Source organism: Rhamphochromis longiceps, linkage group LG3 (assembly GCF_057381845.1).
Source record: "Rhamphochromis longiceps isolate RC_006_pf linkage group LG3, R_longiceps_female_GT1.1, whole genome shotgun sequence".
NCBI classification, from domain to species: domain Eukaryota; kingdom Metazoa; phylum Chordata; class Actinopteri; order Cichliformes; family Cichlidae; genus Rhamphochromis; species Rhamphochromis longiceps.
In genome coordinates this window covers 39,870,698-39,885,243 of record NC_140559.1, presented here as the reverse complement: position 1 = coordinate 39,885,243, position 14,546 = coordinate 39,870,698, and the positions used below count along the sequence as shown (strand labels likewise).

Here is a 14,546-nt window from a genome sequence, read left to right as displayed (position 1 = left end):
TTTTTTTTTATCTCCACATACGGCATCACTCTTTAGCATTTTATCTTTCTGTAATTCTGTATTTATTTATTTAGAACTGACATTTTAACTAAAAAAAAAATATTTTATGAACACAAACACAGATTGTTTCATGCGTAAAAGTGTTTCAGATTTCTAATGGTGTGATTGTGTTGGATTCTAGCTGCTGTGCTAACTATTGAACCCAACTGGTCCAGTTTTGTTATTCAAGAGTTTGTTACCTTCATATGTGACATGAATGAAGGTGAAGACGCTGACTGGGAATACAAAATCAACAAGGATGGTCGAGAATTTATCCCCTACAACACACACAAAGACTATACATTAGAAATTAGCTCTAAGGGTGACAGTGGTGAATATCAGTGCTCTGGTCGCAAAAAGAGGTCACATAAAACAAAGAACAGTAATACTGTCTCTATAATTGCATTAGGTAAGTCCTCTGTGAACAATAGCATGTATTGTTCTGTTCAAATTATTTCCTTCCCTTCTTTTTTATAACAGCAGATAAACTCAGGGCCACACTGACAGCAGGAACAACAATCATACCAGTAGGGGGCAGTGTGACACTGACCTGCTCTGTGCAGAGCTCTGATGGATGGAAATATGAGTGGTTCAGACGAACCCAAACAACCTCTGAAGGTAAAATCAGAGATCAACAAAACAGAGACATCAGAGTATCTGAAGGAGGAATCTACCGCTGCAGAGGAAAAAGAGGAAGCCCAGTTTACTACACTGATATAAGTTATGATGTCACCATTGAGATAACCTGTGAGTTCAGTAACTTAGTTTGAAATATACATTCACTCATGATTATCAAACATACAATGTTGAGTTTTCTGTGTTGATTTCATGTTTCTGTTTGTATCTCAACTGTTAATATGTGTAAACAGTTTCCAATAAAGTTGTTGTAAAACAACAACCCAACTGGCCTCAGATATTCAGAGGTGAGATGATCACTCTGACATGTGAGGTGCAGGAAGGAGGTGAAACCACTCCTTCTAAACGTCAGTAAGACAAAGGAGCTGATAGTGGACTTCAGCACTAAGCAGGAGAGGAACTACCAGACCCCCGTCATCAACGAGTGCCCAGTGGAGAGAGTGGACAGCTTCAAATACCTCGGAGTTCACATCACGCAGGACCTGTCATGGTCCTGTCACATCAACACCGTGGTGAAAAAGGCCCGTCAGCGTCTCTACCACCTCAGACGCTTGAGAGACTTCCAACTGCCCTCCAAGGTGCTCAGGAACTTTTACTCGTGCACCATAGAGAGCATCCTGGCGGGAAACATCTTAACCTGGTTCGGGAACAGCACCATGCAGGACAGACAAGCTCTACAGAGGGTTGTGCGGTCAGCTGAGCGCACCATCCGCTCTGAGCTCCCTGACCTGCACTCAATCTACAGCAGGCGGTGCTGGACCAAGGCCAGGAAGATCGTGAAGGACCTCAGCCATCCCAACAACAGACTGTTCTCTCTGTTGAGGTCAGGAAAGCGATTCCGCTCCCTGAAGACCAACACAGAGAGACTGAGGAGGAGCTTCTTCCCGCAGGCGATACGGTCTCTCAATCACACCACCACACAGTACTGACCCACACATACAGTTCTTACACACACTGGACTTTCTGGACTTTGGTTTTGCACAACACTGGTCACTATATTCTTCATTTCCGGTTAATACTTGTACAGCTGCTGTTATTGTGTATATATTTATTTATATTTATATTTCTTCATACATTCTTATATAGTTCTATATTGTGTATTGTGTATTTTGTTGTACAGTTATTTTATTTTCAACTTTAATTTATATATTTATCGTATTCTTCCCAGTTAAATTTACCCTTCATTCTAATTTGTGTTGTACAGTTATTTCATTTTTAACCTTAATTTATATTTTATTCCTTCCTAGTTAAATTTACCCTTTTTAATTTTTCATATTTATTTCCTATCTTATTCATAGCCTTTTCCTTTTTTGTTCTCTTTAGGTCACGAGCAGTTGTCCAAGCATTTCACTACATATCGTACTGTGTATGACTGTGTACGTGACAAATAAAATTTGAATTTGAATTTGAATTTGAGTGGGAGTATGAATGGAGAGGACCCAGGACAGCCACACAGTGGACACACAATAATGATGTGACATTGAGAGTTTCTGAGTCCAGCAGTGGAGACTACATGTGTAAGAGTCGACGCAGAGATGACTCATATTCTTCAACAGAGTGGAGTGAAGCCTTCACATTGTCAGCATCAAGTAAGTCATGTGTGTATATACAATATTATTATTATTATTATTGTAGTATTTTGAGGCAAATGAATCTAGTGAGTTGAACCACCTAACTATATAAGCTAAAATATTTTATATTTGGAAGTATTGAAAGTCATGATTTTCTTCTGAAAACCTTCCAGTATTCATTATTGACAAAGCTTCACTCATTTAAATTTCAATACTCCCATCCATCCATCTTCTTCCGGCCCTGGATAAATGGAAGAAGATGGATGGATGGGAGTATTGAAATTTAAATAAGTGAAGTTTTGTCAATAATGAATACTGGAAGGTTTATCCAGAAGAAAAACCACGACTTGTATTTTTGAAAAAGGGTCAAAAGCTGGGCCCAACTCAATCCAACCGTAACATAAGATCTAAAAGCCTAAAAAGAACAAAGTGTTGCACTTTGCAGAGAATTTAAAGACATAAAAATACTTAATTAAATATCATAAAGAAAATCATAAAGAAACCATAAGGTCATAAATTGCTGTTAATGTGTTTTTGTTTCTACTTGATGAAACATCATGTGCGTCTTCTTCTTCTGTATTAATGCATATGCTATAATTATTGAATTATGTGGCTACTTACTAGATAATAAAAAAGACAGAAATGATGAAAGAGTGAGTTGACGTAAAGCCATCAGTGTTAAAGCTGCTCGGAACCTTTAACTGTGTGGTCACAGGAAATGGAAGTAATACTGCTAGAGAATCATGCACTGAAGAAAAGGTCAAGGTCTAATTTAAAGGCAGATAATAGCCTTGCATGCCTCAGGTAGCACAGACCAGGGCAGTGTGATCCTGACCTGTAAATTGTGATGTTAAATAATATGTCTTTTTTCTCCTGCCCTTGTTCTACATACAACAGCAGTTAAACCAAAGGCCCAACTGACTACTAACAGCAGAGACATTCCAGTAGCAGGCAAAGTGACTCTGAACTGCTCAGTGAACCTGTCATCTGAATGGAAATACTTCTGGTACAGAGGTAATAAATCCTCTGAACCCCTGACTACACAAGATGCTGCTCCTTCAGACGGACAAATCAGTGTCTCACAGGAAGGACTCTACAGGTGCAGAGCAGGAAGAGGAAACCCAGTTTACTACACAGACTACAGTGATCCAGTCAACATTGATAAAAACAGTGAGTTTGACTGAAAGTTAATGAGTATACAACCTTCAAAAGATTGTTGTGAGCCTTTCAATTTGACAATATTCAATATGATATTTGTATAATATTTAAAGTTTGAATAGCTCTTGTTTACCACTGGGTCATTGTTACAAATTGACTTTAGCTGCGTAGAAATACCATAGTTTTTGAAAACATCAACATTATTTAAAGGTTAAAAGGTTCAGTACTACAGAGCCATCTTTAAAGTATAACTATGCAATAACATATATTTTTTCCTCTAAGGTTAATTTTTAGTGCATGTAATTTTTCTAATTGTTGACAGAAGTTACACCATCACATCGACATATTGTGGTTTAAGTAAGATGTTTTTGGTCAGTGGAGACCTAACAGCACAAAAGCACAGCTCCATCCTGTATTGTATTAACAGTCCAGGATACTGGTGGTTGTGTAATAGTGCGAGAGATATTCTTAGTACACTTTTGTCCCCTTTGTACTAAGTGAGCATTGTCTAAATACCACAGAATACTACTGCAGAAAACAGTACTAAGTATTGTTTTTGACCATGTCCATCCACCTTTATGACCATAGTGTACCCATCTTCTAATTAATGCTTCCAGCAGGTTAACGTGCCGTGTCACAAAACTAAAGTCATTACAAACTGGTTTTTCGAACATGACAATGAGTTCTCTGTGTACTCACAGCCACCAGATCTCAATCCAGTGGGGCACCTTATGGATATGGTGGAACAGGAGATTTACATCATGCATGTGAAAATAACAAATCTGCAGCATCTACCCCCCCCCCCCCCCTCCCACACACACACACACACACACACACACACACACACACACACACACACACACACACACACAAAGTAAAGGAGAGGAAATGATGATTCCTGCCATGCAGTGACATAATTATATGAAGATTTCCATAGGTGTCAATATACAGGACAAGAATGTTGGGTTCTAGCATATGTTTGTAACCTTCAGGTTTATACAGAAATACTGTAATTGGGATTATTTGTGTTGTTCTTGTGCCATTAAAGAACCCTAAATCATTTTGGAGAATCTTTATACTTAAATCTAATTAGAACCTAACATTTATTGCAGCAGAGCCTGGGCCTGAAAACTATTAGTTTCTCACTCCTTTGATTGTTGGACTTGTTTGTGGAATTTTACTGATTATTCTTCTTCTGCTGTTGTGTCGCTTCAAACTGTCAAAGGGTGAGGCCATTTCCATCTTGTTTTTGCCTTATTATGTGATCTAAGTATTCATGCATCTAGTCTGAAGTAGATGTACTGTCATTGCACCAGAGCAGTTTGAAATTATTTTCTTTTTCGTTTTCTTACAGATTCATGCTTTAAGAGGTTGGTTCAACCCTTCCCACCCCTTTTTCAACCTTCTGGAATTGTTACATTTACAAATTTATGTTATATTTTTATTCCTCCAGGCCTCAGATCAAAAATCAGCACTCTGCTACAAACCACATGACCAAGCAAGATGAAACTCAACACATTTCTCCTGTTCAAGGTCAGCCTTCACCCTGCATTGTTTTCTTGACAAATTGTAAACTCTGAGCTTAATACAATAAGTCCTGATTAGATGTATTAGAAGATGCTCAAATTGCTATATATGACTATTTATTTTGTATTATTTATTTAACCATTGGCTTGATTTTACTCTGTATGTGATTCTTTTTTCTACAAATCAAATAAAGACATCAATGACACAGAAAAAGGCACAGTATGTACCATGGAAAATAAAAATGAGTAGGACTTTTAATAATCTTTTTTTTTTTTTTGTGTCCTGTTTGGATCTTTAGCCATCAGACTTGTTGTCTTGAGGCCAAGAAAGATGCCAAGCGGATTTATTTTACCAAGTGGATCATCATGGCCTTGCCATATTGGTCCATTTGATTGACCTTTATTATGATTATGAATTCATTTTATTTTCAGTTGCTACAAACGGGACAGACATGACTGTGGGATAGGACAGGGGGAAAGAATGAAAGAAAGAGAGGGAGAGAAAGAAAACCAAAGGGGAGAAGAGACGGTGAGAAGGGGGGGAAGAAAAAAAACAAACAAACAAACAAAACACCTGGATCACCTGTATGGAGAAAAAAAACAGAAGAGAAAGCAAACAAAAAAAAGAGCAACATAATAAAAAAAACAGCACCATCACAATAAACTAGCTAGCAGTAGATAACAGTAGATACTAAATAATAAACGATATTGTGCAGCACGCAAGATAGACAGCGCACAATGTGCTTTGAGGCAGCAGCCAAGAAAAGTGTAGTCCGCGTCTGTGAATACCCGTGTGTACACCTGTGTGGATCAGCATGCTTGCATTCCGAAGGTTTCTCCATGTAAGGATCTGCTAGGGAGTGTGGGGAGCCATAGCCCCGTCCACCAGGGTATGAAGCAGGTATGGAGGAGATCCAGGCCCCAGATATCCAGAGGCCCCAGAGTACAAGGACCCGAGGAGGACCACCAAAGGGGGGAGAACCGTGCCACCCTCCTGGGAAGAGCTGAGTAGAGCCCCAAAGGAGAGGTCACCCAGCAGCTACGGAGCAGAGGCCAGAGGGGTTACAGTGGCGTGCCCGCGGGCTCTGCCGGCAGCCAGCTGTGCCAGAGAGGACCGAGCTTCAGGCCCAGAGGCCAGAGGCCTAAAGGCACCCCACCCCCCGGAAGGAGCCGAGCCGGGCGACAGGCGCCAGGCCCCGCCAATCAGCCACCAGGAGTGAGCCGGTACATACATGAGCGCCCAGCCCCAGACGACAAGGACCACCAACACACCAACGTCTGAGGGCATCAGCCACCGGCAGGGAGTGTGGTGAGGGGAGATAGGCCTCCGTACTTTAGAGGGCCTGAGATGTACCCAGAGAGGTCGAGTCTAAGACCCAACCATATAGACACAGACGAACAGGCACACGCGGACACAGACGTGCATTCCCACCCCATATGCACAACCAAATACTCGGCACTCACCCAACGTGTAGACAGACACAAATAGACACTGCACAGACAGTCGCACTCCCCAAACATACTCTATATCCCAGGTCCAGGTACCCCCGCCCGGACCTTTAATAATCTATTAATTAATGGATAACTGTTTCACTATTTCAGTTGAATCAGAGGATGTCACATATTCTTTGGTGGAGCTTAAAAACACCACTCCAAGGAGTAAGTACTTTATGTTGGAAACATTTAGGGGTTTAGATGTTTTTAAAGCGAGCAATATTTAAAGAAAATAAAGAAAATTATTCTGGAGTCAAACCGGGAAAATAACTTGGTGACTGTACAGCAGTAAAATAGCACATTGAGATTTTTCACTGTAATTATGTACTTTTAGACAGATTAGAATGTATTGTAAACAAAATAAATATATCTGCAAGTTACCATTAATTACTGAGGAATTTTTTGGCTTTTTCTCCAGCTCAATAAAAAGTTCTGTATAAACAAAATCAAGGGGAATGATGACAAAAGAGCAACTAAACCCTAACCAATTTAATCCAGAATATCCCCCAAACCTAAAAATACCCCAAATTAAGTGGCAGTGGTAAACTTTTAAAACTATCAGTCCCTTTTTTTTCTTTTCATGTTTGTAATATAGTGTGCACTTTGGGGAGAGGGACTCTGGATTGGTGAACTGGGGTGGTGGTTCCCCTCTTCAATAATAGGGACTGAAGCATTTCAGTGGATCATGCTCCTCAGTTTCCACTATAAGTCTACAGGGAGTGCAGAATTATTAGGCAAGTTGTATTTTTGAGGAATAATGTTATTATTGAACAACAACCATGTTCTCAATGAACCCAAAAAACTCATTAATATCAAAGCTGAATATTTTTGGAAGTAGTTTTTAGTTTGTTTTTAGTTTTAGCTATTTTAGGGGGATATCTGTGTGTGCAGGTGACTATTACTGTGCAGAATTATTAGGCAACTTAACAAAAAACAAATATATACCCATTTCAATTATTTATTTTTACCAGTGAAACCAATATAGCATCTCCACATTCACAAATATACATTTCTGACATTCAAAAACAAAACAAAAACAAATCGGCGACCAATATAGCCACCTTTCTTTGCAAGGACACTCAAAAGCCTGCCATCCATGGATTCTGTCAGTGTTTTGATCTGTTCACCATCAACATTGCGTGCAGCAGCAACCACAGCCTCCCAGACACTGTTCAGAGAGGTGTACTGTTTTCCCTCCTTGTAAATCTCACATTTGATGATGGACCACAGGTTCTCAATGGGGTTCAGATCAGGTGAACAAGGAGGCCATGTCATTAGTTTTTCTTCTTTTATACCCTTTCTTGCCAGCCACGCTGTGGAGTACTTGGACGCGTGTGATGGAGCATTGTCCTGCATGAAAATCATGTTTTTCTTGAAGGATGCAGACTTCTTCCTGTACCACTGCTTGAAGAAGGTGTCTTCCAGAAACTGGCAGTAGGACTGGGAGTTGAGCTTGACTCCATCCTCAACCCGAAAAAGCCCCACAAGCTCATCTTTGGTGATACCAGCCCAAACCAGTACTCCACCTCCACCTTGCTGGCGTCTGAGTCGGACTGGAGCTCTCTGCCCTTTACCAATCCAGCCACGGGCCCATCCATCTGGCCCATCAAGACTCACTCTCATTTCATCAGTCCATAAAACCTTAGAAAAACCAGTCTTGAGATATTTCTTGGCCCAGTCTTGACGTTTCAGCTTGTGTGTCTTGTTCAGTGGTGGTCGTCTTTCAGCCTTTCTTACCTTGGCCATGTCTCTGAGTATTGCACACCTTGTGCTTTTGGGCACTCCAGTGATGTTGCAGCTCTGAAATATGGCCAAACTGGTGGCAAGTGGCATCTTGGCAGCTGCACGCTTGACTTTTCTCAGTTCATGGGCAGTTATTTTGCGCCTTTGGTTTTTTTCCACACGCTTCTTGCAACCCTGTTGACTATTTTGAATGAAACGCTTGATTGCTCGATGATCACGCTTCAGAAGCTTTGCAATTTTGAGACTGCTGCATCCCTCTGCAAGATATCTCACTATTTTTGACTTTTCTGAGCCTGTCAAGTCCTTCTTTTGACCCATTTTGCCAAAGGAAAGGACGTTGCCTAATAATTATGCACACCTGATATAGGGTGTTGATGTCATTAGACCACACCCCTTCTCATTACAGAGATGCACATCACCTAATATGCTTAATTGGTAGTAGGCTTTGCTTTCGAGCCTATACAGCTTGGAGTAAGACAACATGCATGAAGAGGATGATGTGGACAAAATACTCATTTGCCTAATAATTCTGCACTCCCTGTATATACCATCAAGACAGTGTACATCACTGTCACAACAGTGTTTGTTTTCATTCAAAGGCTTAATGATTTTTGCTATAATGGTGGGCCGGTCTCTAGCCAAAATGCCCAGTCCAGTCCTGCATACAGTCCAGCTCTGTATGCAGCTCATCTGCAGTCTGGTGTTACCTATATCTTTCTATTCAGAAGGCAGAATTTCTGAGTTCTGAGTACAATCAAAAGCACCACGACTGCAGTTTTTGTGTTGGATGTAAAAAGCGCACATGACGCTATGACGTAGGCTAGAGTCATGGCGGCGGTCAACGACGGTCCAGGTGTGGGATTTCTTTCGTGGAAATATGCACATTATCTTTTCCTTTGGTAGTTGGCACAGTGCACTTGTGGCAAGTAAGCAAGCTAGAAGACTGGCAAAGTTATGGAAGCAACACATTAACAAGAGAATTCTGAGTAAAACCAAAGTCACTTTCCCTAGTAACTAGTTACTTTGAAAGTAACGAGTAACTTGAAGTAACTGAGTTACTTTTGATGGAAGTAACTAGTAATGTAACTAAATTACTAATTTAAAGTAACATACCCAACACTGCTCATAACTCAGACGCCCTCTACAGGAAAGGGCAGAGCAGGCTGTAACTGCTGCGGAGACTCAGGTCGTTTGGAGTGGAGGGCCCACTCCTGAAGACCTTCTATGACTCTGTGGTGGTCTCTGCTATCTTTTATGGTGTGGTCTGCTGGGGTGGCAGCATCTCTGCTGGGGACAGGAAGAGACTGAACAGGCTGATCCGAAGGGCCAGCTCTGTTCTAGGATGCCCTCTGGACCCAGTGGAGGTGGTGAGTGAGAGGAGAATGGCGGCTAAGCTGTCATCCCTGTTGGACAACATGTCCCACCCCATGCAGGACACTCTGACAGCCAGTGTTGGGAAGGTTACTTTTAAAATGTATTCCATTACAGAATACAGAATACATGCCCCAAAATGTATTCTGTAATGTATTCCGTTACGTTACTCAATGACAGTAACGTATTCTGAATACTTTTGGATTACTTAATATATTATCATGCTTTTTACAACAACGTGAATGTGATGTATTACTATTACTGAAGGTCCGCGACTCCGAACTGTAGTAAAGGGACCTCTGACTAATACGGCGGGGTCCCTGTCGGCTCGTAGCCGAAAACTAGCTTTACTTTGTTGTGTGGGTCAACTTTTCTTGCGAGAGACAGAGAGAGGCGTTGAAAATCTGCTCCAACAGAACTTATTGTTTTCGGAGGAAAACACGAACACGGTGTACAGTCGAGTCTTAAGTCAGAGCACTCCTTACATTGTGGTACATCTTTTATCTCCTGTTGTGTTTTACAACTGGGCTCGTCAGGCACTCTTCTTGGCTGAAGTGGTTATTATTATATTTACATGCTTCCAGCTCCCGTTTAAAAACTCGTACCTTTCCACTCCCCTTTTTCTCCCTCCTCGCGCTCACAGACCCATAACGTGTATGGCAGTCCATTCTCCCTGCAACACGGACTACACTGCCCATGATGCTACATTCTTTAGAGCTATGCTTGTAGCATTCTGCCTGTTAGCTTAGCACAACAACAACAACAACGAAAAGGCGCTCTCTCACCCAGGAAACACACAGTCGCAGAGAGCGAGAGAGCGTTGCCCTGTAACCATGGCAACCGTAACGCTGCCGCCTGGAACAACAGAACGTAGCTGTCAAACAAAACCCAAACAGTCCTGACCCGCGACAAAATGAAACAGGAAAGTACCCCAGTGTATTCCATTTATTTCAACAAAGTAACTGTATTCTGAATACCACCTTTTTAAACGGTAACTGTAACGGAATACAGTTACTCATATTTTGTATTTTAAATACGTAACGGCGGTACATGTATTCCGTTACTCCCCAACACTGCTGACAGCACTGAGCAGCTCCTTCAGTGGGAGACTGCGGCACCCATGGTGTGGGACGGAGAGATTTCGCAGGTCTTTCCTCCCCACTGCTGTCAGACTCCACAACAAAGACTTTAACTGATCAAACACACACATCCACAAATGTGCAATAACACTAATGTGCAATAATCTTTTCTGGCATCATTGTATTTTTACTCAGTTGTATATAGCATTTGTATTTTATTTTTATCTTATTGTGGAGGTTGGCTTACTGGTGTCTGCAGGTGGGTGAATGTGAGAAGGGCATGCAACTGCCAACCTGTTTTTCCAGATGTACCAGAAACCAGTAGGCAGGAGGACAGGCAGGTGAGTGTTCCAAAGCGTGAGATCAGTGGCCGAGGCAGAGGTAAGTAACTCAGGCTATGTCCACACTAGCCCAGATAGATTTGAAAACGTTGTTTTTGTCTGAAAACGCTCCGCGTCCACACTAGCGTTTTCAGTCGTTTTCACAGAGTTGTGCGTCCACATTGAAACGGCCGAAAACGCTTAAGTTCCAGTCCTACACATGCGTGAAATGCAAGAAGATTCAGCCTGCCTCATTTATGTCTGCCATTTATTTACTTTCCGGCTCTTTGAAGCATCGTGGCAAAATGTCGAGGAAAAGCAATGAGGCAAAAACGGAGAGAAAACAATGCGTTTTCAAGTGAAAACGCATTACTGTGAACGTAGCCTCAGCTGACATGGGCTCGTGGTGTGGCTACTCGTTGGGAAAAGAGATTAAAGTTAATTTCAGTGAAAAACATGGAACATAGGGAGTTCTTAATAAAAGCTGCATTCCTGTAGTTGAGTGATGTATGGAACACAGGAAATGTATGAACATGTACATGAACACTCCTACTTTGCTTAAGTTCACCACATTATAAAAGATAATTAGCAAAGCCAAAAAAAGGCAGACCAATAAAAGAGGTCAACTTAATAAACTAAACTAAACTCAAAATAACAACTAACAAAACTAGTGAAGCGCGAATCATGAACGAATCGTTCAATATTCGAGAATCACTTTACTGACTCATGAATCATGATTCACAAGCCCAACTGACTCACTGACTCATCCCTGTTGCTTTTAGCAGCAATGTATCTAGCTTATAATTAAAATTGTGGAGAAAAACACAACATCCAGTATCGTAACAAAAAAATTTCTGCTCTGAACTGGAAGAAAAAACCCTGAGTAGAAGCTCACATCAAGAAAATAGCTCCTCGGTTCACAGTAGCATCGCTCTGCTAACATGCTAACAGCACATTTGAGCTACTCACCCCCTCCCTTCCTGTGCTGAATCGTAAGCCTAAGCGAATCACTCAGGACTCACTAACCCCCTCCCTCCTGTGCTTAATCATATGACTCAATGAATCAAATGACTCAAAAAACCCGATTCACTTTGGTGAGTGACTCATTAAAACTCGATTCAGTAAAAAGAATCAAATTTACCATCACTAATCAAACAAAATGAAACACCCCCCAGGCAATGAACCATGTGGTTTAGTCCAATGAGGCTATCAGCAGCCTTTTGCCAACCAGGAAGGAGAAGCCAAACCTCCAAGTAACTCAAACAAAGAAAGATGTATAAAGCCGGTCGGAGCGGGCACGCTTTGTTTTGCATAACTATTTTTAAATCCCGGTAGCACTGCAACCACATAAGCTAGTGCAATATTTTTTTTGCATATGAAACCGGAGCAGTTGTACTTACATCTTATGCCATCAGCTTGTCCTAAGTCACAGTTTCCTTCCACATATAGCTTTGCAAAAACTGCATAAAAAGCGCTTGCAGCAACAAAAACATAATATTCCAGAAACACGCTTTGCCGATCCGATCAGCTGTTTGTAACACTTCCTACGTCCATCAGCACGAACTATTGCATGTCCGCCATGACCTGGCCGAAACCGGAAGTGATGTCATTTTCGCGGAAATGTAGTTTTTTACCATCAAGGCCTCATGAGTTTATGCTGGTGTTTTTAAAAGTTATGTTTGACTTTATGACTTTCTGTGTCGTTTCTGGGATGCTTAGGACTCAAATTGCACTGCTGGAAATAGTTTATTTTGATGCATAAGCTGCTTTTTTGCAAATTTGCACTATAATATTTATTTTCCAGCAGTGTATAGAAATTGGTGTATTTCAAAAATAGAACTATGAAGACGCTCAAAATTAATTTCCTGTGGTGGGAAACTATTTTGTGCAACTTTTTTGTATTTACAGTTAAGAGGGATAAGCCTCTTAAATTTCTCTAACTAGAAATATATGTTAAAAAACAAAACGATTTTCAATTTTTTTGTAGTTTATTGAACTTTTTTGCAATTTATGTAATTACTATGCACTTAATGCATGCATATTATTAAAATGTAGGCTGTAGTGGTTGTATTGATGTATAGCAACTTGAAATGCTCCCAAAAATGGCACTACAACATGTAAAAATATAATATAAGCTCTGGCGGACTTGGTTCTATGGTAGGTCTTAAAGGGTTAAAGGGTTAATATAACAAAACAGAAATTTGATAATATATGTGTGCACTCCATATAAACAATGTAAGGTGTGATGGAAAAAGTAAACTAATTAAATAAAGAAAGAATGTATTGGACAATAAGTAAACAATAGTTAAAGTAGCAACTGCAAAGTAAACTAAAGTGAAGAAAACGAGTGGAGAGGTGTGGAGCTTACCATGTGTGGCTTGCCATCACAGAGTGTATTAAATACATCTAGTCTACCTTGATTCTGGCTTTTTTTTTGGGGGGGGGGGGGGACTAAACAGCCACTTCATAAACGCATGGCACAACATAGAAGAGTCACCTCCACGGGACAAGACTCGGCTGACCATCTGCATCTAAAGGTCAAAGGTCACTCTTTCGAGGATGCCAGTGTTCAAATTTTGAACAGAGAAGAAAGATGGTTTGAAAGAGGAGTGAAAAAGCCACCTATGTCCACTGTGAGCAACCATCTTTAAACAGAGGCGGTGGCTTACAACAACAACTGTCTGCCATCTATAATCCAGTTCTGACATCCCTTCCCAGATGCCTTAACACCCGCTCACATTATGGGCCACCTGACCTCAGGAAATCACATGAAAGGGTGGGGCTAGGTTTCACAATGAGCTCACACGAAACCTTGGTTGAAACAGGTGTAGGCCACATTCACCTTGGCTCGTGTGATTAGGTAGAGGATCATTGGGGGGTCCATTGTCCCTCTTGGGGGGATACTCCCACAGGGCTTAAGACTGTGACGCTCCACCATTTGACCCTAGAACCGAAGAAGCTTCTTGGGTGAGAGGTGAAACGTCTTCAAGCAACTTCAAGAAGTCCAGACTCTTTTTTTTCCAAGCTCGTTAAGCTTCAATGACCCGGATGACTGAGAACCTTCAAAGACAGACAAACTGGTCAGAATTGCTTTGCATCACTTATTTGGGAATATTACTCTGGCGGGGCGTGATCACTGGTGACACAGCAGGGAAGGCAGATGCACCTGTGCTGCATCACAATCATGCCGCGCTAGCTGTGTAAGGTTCTGTGTTTGTGGTTGTTGTTGATGTGTGTGGCTGGCAGTGGCATAGCTGCAGCTGAGTGCGTACAGCAAGAATGCACACCCGAGTCTGCTGTGGCTTTCACATGAAGTTCATAAGAAACACACGCAACAAAAAGTAACACTGTATAAAATTCATGTGCATGCAGTCTACATGTGTTTTACACAGATAAACCACACTTAGTTTCAGTTTGCTAGCATTTTCACTCGTCTGTCACATTCACATGACATGACACTGTGCAGCATTTACAGCAATTCAGGTATTTGAGTACCTTCATTATTGTAACTTTAAGTTTAAATTCTAGTTAAGTCTGAATCTAAAATCTAGTTTTAAATCCTGGTGTTATTTGTCTCTCAGAAACAGTTCATAACTTTCCTTCAACTCA

The 14,546-nt window shown here is 41.2% G+C and overlaps 1 pseudogene; it reads left to right on the top strand.

The window, feature by feature from the left end:
- The first annotated feature begins 237 nt into the window (after window positions 1–237).
- The window catches only part of LOC146674644 (Fc receptor-like protein 5), a 32,492-nt pseudogene continuing 18,183 nt past the window's right edge, over window positions 238–14,546 (top strand).